We start from the raw sequence: 15,079 nt of genomic DNA, 5'->3' as shown, positions 1-15,079 counted from the left end.
CAGAAACAGGGTAAAACAGAGAGGGGGGGCAAATTTATGGCGATATTTTTATATAACAAAGCAGCTATAGGGGAGCACTTATTATAAGGCTATCCCTGATATATATATAGCGCTTTTGGTGTGTGCTGGCAAACTCTCCCTCTGTCTCCCCAAAGGGCTAGTGGGTCCTGTCTTCATTAGGAGCATTCCCTGTGTGTCTGCTGTGTGTCGGTACGTGTGTGTCGACATGTATGAGGACGATATTGGTGTGGAGGCGGAGCAATTGCCAAATATGGGGATGTCACCTCCTAGGGGGTCGACACCAGAATGGATGCCTTTATTTATGGAACTACGGGATAGTGTCAACACGCTAAAGCAGTCGTTTGACGACATGAGACGGCCGGACAATCAATTAGTGCCTGTCCAGGCGACTCAAACACCGTCAGGGGCTGTGAAACGCCCTTTGCCTCAGTCGGTCGACACAGACCCAGACACAGGCGATGACTCCAGTGGTGACGGTGACGAATCAACCGTATTTTCCAGTAGGGCCACACGTTATATGATTTTGGCAATGAAGGAGGCGTTACATTTAGCTGATACTACAGGTACCACTAAACAGGGTATTATGTGGGGTATGAAAAAACTACCTATAGTTTTTCCTGAATCAGAAGAACTAAATGACGTGTGTAATGAAGCGTGGGTTGCCCCTGATAAAAAGCTGATAATTTCAAAGAAATTATTGGCATTATACCCTTTCCCGCCAGAGGTTAGGGAGCGCTGGGAAACACCTCCTAGGGTGGACAAGGCGCTAACACGCTTATCTAAACAAGTGGCGTTACCCTCTCCTGAGACGGCCGCACTTAAAGATCCATCAGATAGGAGGATGGAAAATATCCAAAAAAGTATATACACACATGCAGGTGTTATACTACGACCAGCTGTAGCAACTGCCTGGATGGGCAGTGCGGGGGTAGTTTGGTCAGAATCCCTGATTGAAAATATTGATACCCTGGACAGGGACAATATTCTACTGTCGTTAGAACAAATAAAGGATGCATTTCTTTATATGCGTGATGCACAGAGGGATATATGCACACTGGCATCACGGGTAAGTGCTATGTCCATTTCGGCCAGAAGAGCTTTATGGACGCGACAGTGGACAGGCGATGCGGATTCAAAACGGCATATGGAAGTTTTGCCGTATAAGGGGGAGGAGTTATTTGGAGTCGGTCTATCAGATTTGGTGGCCACGGCTACAGCCGGGAAATCCACCTTTCTACCTCAAGTCACTCCCCAACAGAAAAAGGCACCGACTTTTCAACCGCAGCCCTTTCGTTCCTTTAAAAATAAGAGAGCAAAGGGCTATTCATATTTGCCACGAGGCAAAGGTCGAGGGAAGAGACAGCAACACGCAGCTCCTTCCCAGGATCAGAAGCCCTCCCCGGCTTCTACAAAAGCCTCAGCATGACGCTGGGGCTTCTCAAGCGGACTCGGGGACGGTGGGCGGTCGTCTCAAAAATTACAGCGCGCAGTGGGCTCACTCGCAAGTAGATCCCTGGATCCTGCAGATAATATCTCAGGGATACAGGTTGGAATTAGAGACAGATCCACCTCGCCGTTTCCTGAGGTCTGCTTTACCAACGTCCCCCTCCGAAAGGGAGACGGTGTTGGAAGCCATTCACAAGCTGTACTCTCAGCAGGTGATAGTCAAGGTACCTCTTCTGCAACAAGGGAAGGGGTATTATTCCACTCTTTTTGTGGTACCGAAGCCGGATGGCTCGGTAAGGCCTATTCTAAATCTGAAGTCCTTGAACCTGTACATAAAGAAGTTCAAGTTCAAAATGGAGTCACTCAGAGCAGTGATAGCGAACCTGGAAGAGGGGAACTTTATGGTATCCTTGGACATCAAGGATGCGTATCTCCACGTTCCAATTTACCCCTCACACCAGGGGTACCTCAGGTTCGTTGTACAAAACTGTCACTATCAGTTTCAGACGCTGCCGTTCGGATTGTCCACGGCACCTCGGATCTTTACAAAGGTAATGGCCGAGATGATGATTCTTCTTCGAAGAAAAGGCGTATTAATTATCCCATACTTGGACGATCTCCTAATAAGGGCGAGGTCCAGAGAACAGCTAGAGATGGGATTAGCACTGTCTCAAGAAGTGCTAAAACAGCACGGGTGGATTCTGAATATTCCAAAATCCCAGTTAATGCCGACAACTCGTCGGCTGTTCCTAGGGATGATTCTGGACACGGTTCAGAAAAAGGTTTTTCTCCCGGAGGAAAAAGCCAAGGAGTTATCCGAGCTTGTCAGGAACCTCCTAAAACCAGGAAAGGTGTCTGTACATCAATGCACAAGAGTCCTGGGAAAAATGGTGGCTTCTTACGAAGCGATTCCATTCGGCAGATTCCACGCAAGAATTTTCCAAAGGGATCTGTTGGACAAATGGTCAGGGTCGCATCTTCAGATGCACCTACGGATAACCCTGTCTCCAAGGACAAGGGTGTCTCTTCTGTGGTGGTTGCAGAGTGCTCATCTATTGGAGGGCCGCAGATTCGGCATACAGGATTGGATCCTGGTGACCACGGACGCCAGCCTGAGAGGCTGGGGAGCAGTCACACAAGGAAGAAACTTCCAGGGAGTATGGACGAGCCTGGAAACGTCTCTTCACATAAACATTCTGGAACTAAGAGCAATATACAATGCTCTAAACCAGGCAGAACCTCTGCTTCAGGGAAAACCGGTATTGATCCAGTCGGACAACATCACGGCAGTCGCCCATGTGAACAGACAGGGCGGCACAAGAAGCAGGAGGGCAATGGCAGAAGCTGCAAGGATTCTTCGCTGGGCAGAGAATCATGTGATAGCACTGTCAGCAGTGTTCATCCCGGGAGTGGACAACTGGGAAGCAGACTTCCTCAGCAGACACGATCTTCACCCGGGAGAGTGGGGACTTCATCCAGAAGTCTTCCACATGCTGGTAACCCGTTGGGAAAGACCAATGGTGGACATGATGGCGTCTCGCCTCAACAAAAAACTGGACAGGTATTGCGCCAGGTCAAGAGATCCGCAGGCAATAGCTGTGGACGCGCTGGTAACGCCTTGGGTGTACCAGTCGGTGTATGTGTTTCCTCCTCTGCCTCTCATACCAAAAGTATTGAGAATTATACGGCAAAGAGGCGTAAGAACGATACTAGTGGTTCCGGATTGGCCAAGGAGGACTTGGTACCCGGAACTTCAAGAGATGATCACGGAAGATCCGTGGCCTCTACCTCTAAGGAGGGACTTGCTTCAGCAGGGTCCCTGTCTGTTTCAAGACTTACCGCGGCTGCGTTTGACGGCATGGCGGTTGAACGCCGGATCCTAAAGGAAAGAGGCATGCCGGAAGAAGTCATTCCTACTTTGATTAAAGCAAGGAAGGAAGTAACCGTGCAACATTATCACCGAATTTGGCGAAAATATGTTGCGTGGTGCGAAGATCGGAGTGCTCCGACGGAGGAATTTCAACTGGGTCGATTCCTACATTTCCTGCAATCAGGATTGTCAATGGGTCTCAAATTGGGATCTATTAAGGTTCAAATTTCGGCCCTGTCGATTTTCTTTCAAAAAGAATTGGCTTCAGTCCCTGAAGTCCAGACCTTTGTTAAGGGAGTGCTGCATATACAGCCTCCTGTGGTGCCTCCAGTGGCACCGTGGGATCTAAATGTGGTTTTGGACTTCCTAAAATCTCATTGGTTTGAACCACTAAAAAAGGTGGATTTGAAATATCTCACATGGAAAGTGACCATGCTTCTAGCCCTGGCTTCTGCCAGGAGAGTGTCAGAATTGGCAGCTTTATCTTACAAAAGCCCATATCTGATTTTCCATTCGGACAGGGCAGAACTGCGAACTCGTCCGCATTTTCTCCCTAAGGTGGTGTCAGCATTTCATCTGAACCAGCCTATTGTAGTGCCTGCGGCTACAAGTGACTTGGAGGACTCCAAGTTACTGGACGTTGTCAGAGCATTAAAAATATATATTGCAAGGACAGCTGGAGTCAGAAAATCTGACTCGTTGTTTATATTGTATGCACCCAACAAGATGGGTGCTCCTGCGTCTAAGCAGACGATTGCTCGTTGGATCTGTAGCACAATCCAACTTGCACATTCTGTGGCAGGCTTGCCACAGCCTAAATCTGTAAAGGCCCACTCCACAAGGAAGGTGGGTTCATCTTGGGCGGCTGCCCGAGGGGTCTCGGCATTACAACTTTGCCGAGCAGCTACGTGGTCAGGGGAGAACACGTTTGTAAAATTTTACAAATTTGATACTCTGGCTAAGGAGGACCTGGAGTTCTCTCATTCGGTGCTGCAGAGTCATCCGCACTCTCCCGCCCGTTTGGGAGCTTTGGTATAATCCCCATGGTCCTTTCAGGAACCCCAGCATCCACTAGGACGATAGAGAAAATAAGATTTTACTTACCGATAAATCTATTTCTCGGAGTCCGTAGTGGATGCTGGGCGCCCATCCCAAGTGCGGATTATCTGCATAAGTTGTACATAGTTATTGTTAACTAATTCGGGTTATTGTTAAAGGAAGCCATCTTTCAGAGGCTCCGCTGTTATCATACTGTTAACTGGGTTTAGATCACAAGTTGTACGGTGTGATTGGTGTGGCTGGTATGAGTCTTACCCGGGATTCAAAATCCTCCCTTATTGTGTACGCTCGTCCGGGCACAGTACCTAACTGGAGTCTGGAGGAGGGTCATAGGGGGAGGAGCCAGTGCACACCACCTGATCGGAAAAGCTTTACTTTTTGTGCCCTGTCTCCTGCGGAGCCGCTATTCCCCATGGTCCTTTCAGGAACCCCAGCATCCACTACGGACTCCGAGAAATAGATTTATCGGTAAGTAAAATCTTATTTTCTTTCTTTCTTTCTTTTTCTTTTCTTCTTTTCTTTCTTTCTTTTTCTTTCTTTCTTTCTTTCTTTCTTTCTTTCTTTCTTTCTTTCTTTCTTTCTTTCTTTCTTTCTTTCTTTCTTTCTTTCTTTCTTTCTTTCTTTCTTTCTTTCTTTCTTTCTTTCTTTCTTTCTTTCTTTCTTTCTTGCCACACATTGCTTGTGACGGCTTTCGAACTGCGCACCTACTACATGCTGTGGTTTGGGTTTTCAATTTGCATTTTGGACATTCTGTCACTGGTCATATCTAAAAAGTGCCTCCATTCAGGAGTTTATTATGTGCAGTTTCTTCTATAAGTAAAGATCCCCTTGTATCATTCTGGAACACCTTTTTTGTATTCCTGAAAGTCAGAGCTTTCATAAACTAAATTAAAAGAGAATAAAAAATACTTTGATACCATAGACCAAGATTGCAAATATGTAGATTTATAATCTATACCTTTTTTAATTTACTATTTTCTGTATAGCTATATTGACTATAATTTACACTATACATTCTTATCGTCTCTGCCTGATCTATTAATTTTTTGCTAAAGTCACAGGAAGTCTTTAATATACAAATTTGTAAAGTTTAGATATGGTATCATTATTGGGATTGAGGATTGAGCTCTTTTCATGAGATAAATGCAGCAATCTGTAAATGGTGTCAAAGAGCTGGGTACTCTGCTACTATGTTAAATACTTGCTTTCATGTTGTTGATGGCCATGCCAGTAACGGAGTACTGAAGTCTGCATTGCAGGATTTGCACACAAGTGCTATATGAGTGAGGAGAAAACATGTAATAGGCAATAGGTAACTGATTGCATATATTTACATCACGATCAGTTGCTCACAGAAACATCACCCACCAAACCTGTGCAAAGCTTGAACACTACTGAAGCATACTATTGTGTAATGAAGCATAATAAGTGAAGGAGTCTTCTAAGGAACAGTGTGTCAGTATGCAAATGTGTGCTCCGCGTCTGTCAACTGCAGGTGTTGTTTTGCTGAATGGCAAACAAACTACAATTGTCAAAAGCCCAAGCTGTGAGAAAAATGATCCTCACTAGAACAGTGTATGTGCAGTTTTTGTACATTACACCACACTTAATGTATAGAGAAATGTAGCTGTAGACACGTCACTTATAATGAGAACCTCTAGAAATAAGTAATATATGCTTCTCTTCCATTAACATATTTGAACCTGAGCAATAGTGCAGTGAATCATGGGTGTGCTCTGGTATGTCACCTAGTATGTAAAGTAGTATTAAAGAGAACCAGAGCCTTGGTACATATGATTCCTGCCCATTCTCTAGATCAGGGATTACATACTGGACAGATTGGGCGGTATTCAATTGTTTGAAAAGTCAGTTGGGAGTCTGTTTTTTTTCCTGTCTATTAGATAGGAAAAAACAGACACCCAACCGACTTTTTCAACAATTGAATTGCACCCATTTTATCTATAAATGTATAGCTTCCAGTTAGCATGTAGAAATAAACTGTCCAGAGGAAGTGTGAACACATTCAGTTGGAATATGGGAAAGGAGTGTGAGAGTGATGCCTCCAAGTGGGCAGGCAAGAAGTGAGAAGAATGCATAATATCGGAGGGTACCTGCAATGTTATTTATCTACATCATATAAGTTTAATAATATACAGTATATGCAGAATTATTACAGATTCCAAATACTGATTTCATTAGAAGGGTTTTGATACTGGTGAGGTGACCTGATTCACTCAATCAGTCTCCGGTTTGGTACCCAAATCTACATCATCTACCCTGACCTCTCTCCATTGCATCTGATTAACGCTACCTGAAACTCAACTTGTACAAAGCAGTCCTCATTCCCTTCCCTCAAATCTCCTCCTTTTTCTTAAATTTCTTTAGTGTCACACTTTACTTATATTCAGAGAATTGTTGCTATTACGAATCGCCAATAATAGTCTGCAAAATTTGTAATATAACATATAGGGGGTAATTCTGAGTTGATCGCAGCAGGAATTTTGTTAGCGGTTGGGCAAAACCATGTGCACTGCAGGGGAGGCAGATATAACATGTGCAGAGAGAGTTAGATTTGGGTGGGTTATTTTCTTTCTGTGTAGGGTAAATACTGGCTGCTTTATTTTTACACTGCAATTTAGATTGCAGATTGAACACACCCCACCCAAATCTAACTGTCTCTGCACATGTTATATCTGCCTCCCCTGCAGTGCACGTTTTGCCCAACTGCTAACAAAATTCCTGCTGTGATCAACTCAGAATTACCCCCATAATACGGTACTACCCCTGGAAATACTACTGTGGCGTAGGCAAGATTCACATTCTTAATTTTATTTTCAGTGCAGCTCAGAGCTGTTTTATTTATTTGTATAACAACTCAAGATTGCATAATTGTTATTCATTTTCTTTGGTATATTATGAAAATGTGTTTAACGTGCTGAACAATGAGGCAAGTCTTAATTGCATATCACTTTTGTACAAAACACATGAACGTATGGAATCTGCTGTCCAAAACAAATAAATTCAATAGATATAGTTTGTGTGTGCATACATTATTGAAGCAGCAGCAATTATTTACTTACTGTTTTTTAGTCATTTTCAAAAGAGGTTTCATACCTGTATTCCTGTACACATAATTATGGTATGAACTTTTTGGTCATATTGGGATTCCCAGGTTGACCCTAGCATTAGTATCCAATTAGCGGCCTCATTCAGTTTCAGTTGCACTTTTGCTGTTTTAGCAAAACTGCAACTTGCTGCGATCGCATGCTGGGGGCCGCCCAGCACAGGGCAAGGCCACCCAGCATTCAAAAACCCGGCAGTGGAATTGCAATCGCATCGCTGGTTTGTGGATGCCCTTATCGGCGGTTATCTGCAGCTCTTACTGGCGGTTTTGTTTACCCTGCCTCGGGCAGGCAAAACCAAATCCCTGTTAAGTATGCTTTAAAGCCACGATAAGTACCGCGAAAACACATAGGTACTTGGCTCTTTCGCAGACACAATATATATTTTTGCACGGAAAATGGGGGGATTTCACATGAAACAATAGGGGGAGATTTTTTTTTTTTTTTAAATCCCTCCATTTCTTGCTGGCGAGGATAGGATCTTGAAATGTATTTTTTGCAAATTTGTATAATTGCAAATTGTAAATGAGTGAAACCAAGTCCGCAGTGTAAAAATGCCAGTTTGTCAGGAGTTTATAAATAAAGGGAACACAGCAGTTTGTCAAAACCAATTAATTTGCTAACGGCAGAAGCCCCATAGATAATAAAGTAGAGAAAACTCTGTAACACACCGCCATCCAGATTTTCCATTAGTATAGAATAGAGAATATTGTGAGTGGTTATGACTGGCAGGATAGTGCTGTTTGAGCTATGCGGCCAATCAGAAGATGAGGACTCTTAACTACTTGCCTGGCATTGTCATATGTGATGCGTTACATAGCCAGGTCCTATGACATATCGCCGGCAAGCCCCGCTAAAATATATATATTTAAAGTTATATAAAGTTAACTGAAATATTTATATATTTCTTTAAAAATGCTTCTTTTTAAACTTTGTTAAATAAAACAACCTCCTTTTTTTATCTACTGGCTACTGTGCATATGATTCTACTTGGACTATATTGTTTTACTGTGGTATTTAGTGGATTAACTGTATATGGTTGGCCGTGCTCAGTATGCAACCCCACAGCCTCCTAATCGCTAAAACAAAAATAGGTATGTTTACAGTTTTATCTTTTAAGAATTTCAAGATAATTCAGCATATGAGTATTTGCCAGGAATTGGCTTTAACTTGTTTGTACGACAGTTGATGGCATATTTAATAACAAGTGATATTCTTGTTATCACTCATTACTCATTTTAAGTGGTGCTCCAACCAAACAGCTCTTGTGTTTCTTGTGTCATGCTAGGTACTTATTGGTTGGAACACCATTTAAGATAAGTAACAAGTGACAACAAGAATTATCACTCATTCTTAAATATGCCCCTTCATTGGGTTATCCTTGTTGGGGGGTGGGTTTATTTATTTTTTTGGTTGGGTTATGTTTTATAAAACCTGATGTACAGTCTGAGCCTTCTTTTCTTATGGAAATCCCCTGTCCTCCTACCTTGTGTTCTGTGCTTTCTTTGTTCTTGGGTGGGAGAGAATGGCAGTTACTGTTCATCTTGCCACAGCAGTTTGTAAGGTGCTCTGCCCGACAATACACGGGGTCAACTGATTTTACCTTGCTGGGGTCAGCAACGCCACCTGTCTGTGGGCTTTTTGTGGTGTAATTGAAAGAGAGATTTTGATACTTTTTTTTTAGGATTTGTAGATGGGCTGGCGGGTTTTGTATGATTTACAGATGAACAGGATGGCGGTTGTCAGAATCCCGACCATCAGAATCCCAACAGCCCCTCTAGAGTCCTTTAACCCTCCTGGGTGATGCCTAGCCATAACCCTCCCAGGTGGTATCTAACCATAACCCCTCCTTCCTTGTGATCTAAACCTAACCCTCCCCGCTTGATGCCTAACCCTAACCTCCCCTTCTCTGTGCCTAACCTAACCCTAACCTTCCCGGCCCTATACCCTACCCCTAACCCCCCTTCTCCTGCCTAAGTGTTTAGTGTTTTGTTGCATAGCCTCTTGGGTTTATGTCTGTAAGTTGTAATAAACAACGGAGACTGCATATTCCGGCTGCCGGCATTGTCGGCGTTGGTTTCTTGAACGCCGGGATCCCGACAGCCGACATTGTAACTGCATCCCTGCATATGACCTTAGTGACTTTAAATACTTCAGACCACAAATTGTCAAGTCCTAAAGTCCTGTTTTTTATGGGCACGATCTGTTCATGGCTTTTGTATAATTGTGAGATACTTCTAGATTGTTCCCCTTGTTTCTGATGCTGATACCAGAAAAGTGTTGGCTTTTAAGAACATTTGAAAAACGTAAAATAGCAAAAATATTATAGGAATATGTCTTCCCTACTTTATTTGTACTATTGGATCTAATTGGAGAAACAGAAAACGTTTATCTTTGCACAACCGCCTACTCACAGCAATCTTCAGTATATCTCTAAGTGTTGGATTTGTGTGTTTTAACATGCTGGAATCCATGGCAACTGCTACCTTGCTTTACAGACAGCCATAGATATTTCTATGCAAATTCTTGCCTTTCAAAAGCCTTCACATCTAGGATGGTCCATAGCAGACCTAAAGGGTATTGTATATATGCTGGAACACAGTTTTAATGGAGAGTCTGCGTATATTTGACTAAATTGTGAAGTATGTTCAGTGTAAGGGTCTCTAGTCATGCTCATCTAATGTTAAGAGCTCTCAGTGACTGTACTAGAAAGATGAGTTTTGTAGAACTTAAAAAAACATTGTAGGAGTGGAACGTGTGTGTATGTATAAATATATATAACATGTATATGTGTGTGTGTGTGTGTATATGTATATATATATATATATATATATATATATATAATGTGTGTCTATGTATATATATATATATATATATATATATATATATATATATATATATATATATATATATATATGTATATATATATATGTGTGTGTGTATGTATGTATATATACACACACACACACACACACACACACACACACACACACACACACACACACACACAGTATAAATATTGGGACATCGACACAATTCTCATATTTTGGGCTCTATACACCACCACAATGGATTTGAAATGAAACAAACAATATGTGCTTTAACTGCAGACTTTCCACTTTAATTTGAGGGTGTTTACATCCAAATCAGGTGAACGGTGTAGGAATTACAACGGTTTCTATATGTGCCTCCCACTTTTTAAGGGACCAAAAGTAATGGGACAAACTAAACAATGCTAAATCAAACTGTCACTTTTTAATACTTTATTGCAAATCCTTTGCAGTCAGTTACAGCCTGAATTCTGGAACGCATAGACATCCCCAGACGCTGGGTTTAATCCCTGGTGATGCTCTGCCAGGCCTCTACTGCAAATGTCTTCAGTTCCTGCTTGTTCTTGGGGCATTTTCCTTTCAGTTTTGTCTTCATCAAGTGAAATGCATGCTCAATCGGATTCAGGTCAGGTGATTGACTTGGCCATTGCATGACATTCCACTTATTTGCCTTAAAAAACTCTTTGGTTGCTTTCGCAGTATGCGTCGTGTCATTGTCCATCTGCACTGTGAAGCGCCGTCCAATGAGTTCTGAAGCATTTGACTGAATAGGAGCAGATAATATTGCCCGAAACAGTTCAGAATTCATCCTGCTGCTTTTGTCAGCAGTCACATTATCATTAAATACAAGGGAACCAGTTCCACTGGCAGCCATACATGCCCACGCCATGACACTACCACCGCCATGCTTCACTGATGAGGTGGTATGTTTTGGATCATGAGCAGTTCCTTTCCTTTTCCATACTCTTCTCTACCCATCACTCTGGTACAAGTTGATCTTTGTCTCATCTGTCCATAGGATGTTGTTCCAGAACTGTATAGGCTTTTTTTAGATGTTGTTTGGCAAACTCTAATCTGAACATCCTGTTTTTGTGGCTCACCAATGGTTTACATCTTGTGGTGAACCCTCTATATTCACTCTTGGGAAGTCTTCTCTTGATTGTTGACTTTGACACATATACACCTACCTCCTGGAGAGTGTTCTTGATCTGGGCAACTGTTGTGAAGGGGTTTTTCTTCACCAGGGAAATAATTCTTCTGTCATCCACCACAGTTGTTTTCCGTGGTCTTCCGGGTCTTTTGGTGTTGCTGAGCTCCGGTGCGTTCTTTCTTTTAAAGAATGTTCCAAACAGTTGATTTGGCCACAACTAATGTTTTTGCTATCTCACTGATGGGTTTGTTTTGATTTTTCGGCCTATTGATGGCTTGCTTCACTGATAGTGGCAGCTTTTTGGATCTCATATTGAGTCAATAGCAACAGATTCCAAATGCAAATGTCACACCTGGAATCTACTCCAGACCTTTTACGTGCTTAATTGATGATGAAATAACGAGGGAATAGCCCACTCCTGTCCATGAAATAGCTTTTGAGTCGATTGTCCCATTACTTTTGGTCCCTTAAAAAGTGGAAGGCACATATAGAAACCGTTGTAATTCCTACACCGTTCACCTGATTTGGATGTAAATACCCTCAAATTAAAGCGGAAAGTCTGCAGTTAAAGCACATCTTGTTTGTTTCATTTCAAATCCATTGTGGTGGTGTATAGAGCTCAAAATATGAGAATTGTGTCGATGTCCCAATATTTATGGACCTGACTGTAGTTGGGAGGCCCCCTCTCACTAAAATGCGCAAGTGCTATATTCATGGAGCACAGGGCATGTTCCCACCGGGATTTAAAATAGGGGCATGGCTCGTATGAAAGGCATTTCCTGCAAGACCATATCCCCTACCCATGAGTATACTCCCCCATAATTTCAAACGCACGCAGTTGTACCTGTATCTCATGGGAGAAAGTTGGTAGGTATGACATCACAACATTATCCGCAACCAAAAAGAAAAAAAAAACATATAGAACAAAGAAAAAAACGTACAGAAGGATGCACAGTCCACATTGAGAAGGAAAAAACGAGGATGTCATAAAAATAAGAATAGGTAAATATGAATATAAAAAAGGTAAAGCTAAGGATAAGCTATATAATAAAATCAAGCGGTGATAAAAAAAAAAATCATGATGTTGGTGTGCATAGCACGTGCCCCCAAATAGTAAAACTTACCCACACTCTAAATACCCCACAGCCCTGCTCCTTTCTAAACAAATACAAAATAATTGCACGTACCAGCTCTCCATATAGTTTAACAACACAATCCAGTGTGTGTGCGTCATGACTGCACATGAGCGCTGCTGGGTAACATAGAGATTTATCTGCACACTGCATCTAGTGCCAACAACTGGAAGTACAAAAGATGGGCCTGTGATGGAGGAGGATGTACTGTAGTCAAAAGGGTCTGGTGGATGGGTTTGTGCTTTTGAGAATGAGGAGGTTTATCAGAAGCTGTACACTGAATAAGAATAACTCACAGTTCTATGTCCTCTCTCTCTCTCCCCCCCCCCCCTCTCTCTCTCCCCCCACCCCTCTCTCTCTCTCTCTCTCTCTCTCTCTCTCTCTCTATATATATATATATATATATATATATATATATATATATATATATATATATATTCAGCACCCTCTGATCTGTATTATTTGTATTACTTGTAGAACTTTTGCTAACAGGAAGTTTATCAAGAGGTGCTGCTTGTGTTACTCCTGAGCGCAATTGGGAACTTTTTCCTTTCATGTGTGTGTGTGTGTGTGTGTGTGTGTGTGTGTGTATATACACACAGGAGATATATATAGTCTGTCGGAGCTGTATGACACATATATCATTAATGTGTTGATCTGTATGGTGTGGTGAGCCTTTCTTATTATTTTTTTCTTGTACTTGATTTAGTTGTGTTTAGTAGTTTAATCAATAATTATTGCTTAATGTATTCCAAAATATGCATAGTTGTCAGTAGTGATTTAGGCAAGGGGTTAAACCACCAAAAATACATCTGGGCAAGTATTAGCAGGTATAAGAAGGGTGCAAAAATGCCAACCTTTGCTCCTGGGCCTTATAACACACTCCTACGGTAAATACAGCACATATATGAGGAATCTACATAAATAGAAGCTGCCTAACATATTTAGGGTGTGTATTTCACTAGTGCATGGTGTATGAAAATGTGCTGCTGAGCGTCCAATAAAATTGCGAAAAATACAAAGAATAACAAGTTATTTTAGTGTGATAAAATGAGATCATTGTTCTAATACCTGTTGATGATGATGATTATTAGTGTAAAATTAAGTAGTTCCTGATGTTACTCACAGTCATTTAATGGTCTAGTTTCATAAAAAGATTAAAGCGTTGTTTCTGTTGACAGGTGGTAAGCTGCCATTGTGACAGGAAGGATTTCTCCCAGAAACATCAAAGACGAAGGTTTGGCTGTGTTCTGTTAAATGACTGCTTCTTGGGACAACTTCAGGTAAATGTCAAAGGACTGTAGACTTAGATGTGATCCCAATGTGATGAACAGAAGTTAAACCGTAAAATAATCTAACTGATAAATATGAAATGCAATGGCCATAAAGCCTTAATCTGGTCTCTGGTGGCTATCCAAGGCCATCATTAGTTGAATGTCAGTGGGGGAAATTTATAAACATGGGAAAATTAGTGCACTGCTAAAGCAGTTTCTTCCTGTATATTTAATACAGTATTCATATTTTAGATAACTTTCTTTAAATAAATACTTCTGCAGACAGTCCACAAATATGGTATATTTTTAAAGTGTTGGATCGTCAGTGATCGTGCATAATTGGAGGTTTTCATGTTTCAGTCCAGAGCAGCTTTACTCCTGCAATTTAACCACAAAACTAATGGTGGCAGTGATGAATATACAGCTGCTATAAGACAAGATATTTTTGCATTGGTCAGCAGAGCTACCAAGAGATCCGTCAGTCCCTAGAAGAACTGAGGGAGCATGGCCAAGCCTGTGTGGAACATGATCATACCATGTTTTGTGGGGCATCTGCTGAAGCTCTGCTCTGCCTACCATGTGGTCCTACCTTTTGGTATCCCTGCTGACCTGCTGCATTCTAGAAGAAAATCACATTATAATGTGCTGGCAATACAATTAAAATACAGTATGCAGTAAAAATATCCGGGTGATATAGTGAGCCCTGATGTCTGATATCCCAACTGATTTCCCCTGTACTATTCTCCCAGGTAGGAGCTGTATATTTTACTAAAAGTTACTGTTCTATAGAAATGAATGGGTTTTACCTAGGTGGGGTCAAATATTTCCTACTCTAACTTTTTAAAACGCTGCATGCAGAGTTTAGGACAGAACAGGGAAAATGCGGGCAAGGTAGCAAGCCTTAGAAGTCTATGTTCATTCAATTGTAACTGCCATAAAAGGGATTAAAGTGCTCCTCATAAACTGCTCACAGACAGTATTATGAAGAACTCGTTGGGCAGTATTTCTGGCTGCAACAAAACCCTCTGAAACTGTGAATAGCTCTTTTTACCTAGCTGTTTCCTGCTGGATAGCTTGTGTCACAACATCCCTTACTGTGAGATATAGCATGCATTAATGAGGCTCAAACGAGCAGTACTGGGCAAGTGGGATGTAAATCTGTTTTTGTGTGGT

At 41.8% G+C, this 15,079-nt stretch overlaps 1 protein-coding gene across 2 annotated transcripts in view; it reads left to right on the top strand.

Annotated features, from left to right (window-relative positions):
* Nucleotides 1–15,079, top strand: part of BACH2 (BTB domain and CNC homolog 2) — a 486,829-nt gene that overhangs the window by 86,997 nt on the left and 384,753 nt on the right. For both annotated transcript variants that reach the window (XM_063916991.1, XM_063916990.1), the window contains exon 2: nt 13,814–13,915. The gene's annotated coding sequence lies outside the window, so the exon portion shown is untranslated. The remainder of the gene's footprint in view (nt 1–13,813; nt 13,916–15,079) is intronic.

Source organism: Pseudophryne corroboree, chromosome 4, assembly GCF_028390025.1.
Source record: "Pseudophryne corroboree isolate aPseCor3 chromosome 4, aPseCor3.hap2, whole genome shotgun sequence".
In the NCBI taxonomy this organism is placed as follows: Eukaryota; Metazoa; Chordata; class Amphibia; order Anura; family Myobatrachidae; genus Pseudophryne; species Pseudophryne corroboree.
Note: the sequence above shows the minus strand (reverse complement) of the source record. Positions and strands in the feature narration are given on the sequence as shown.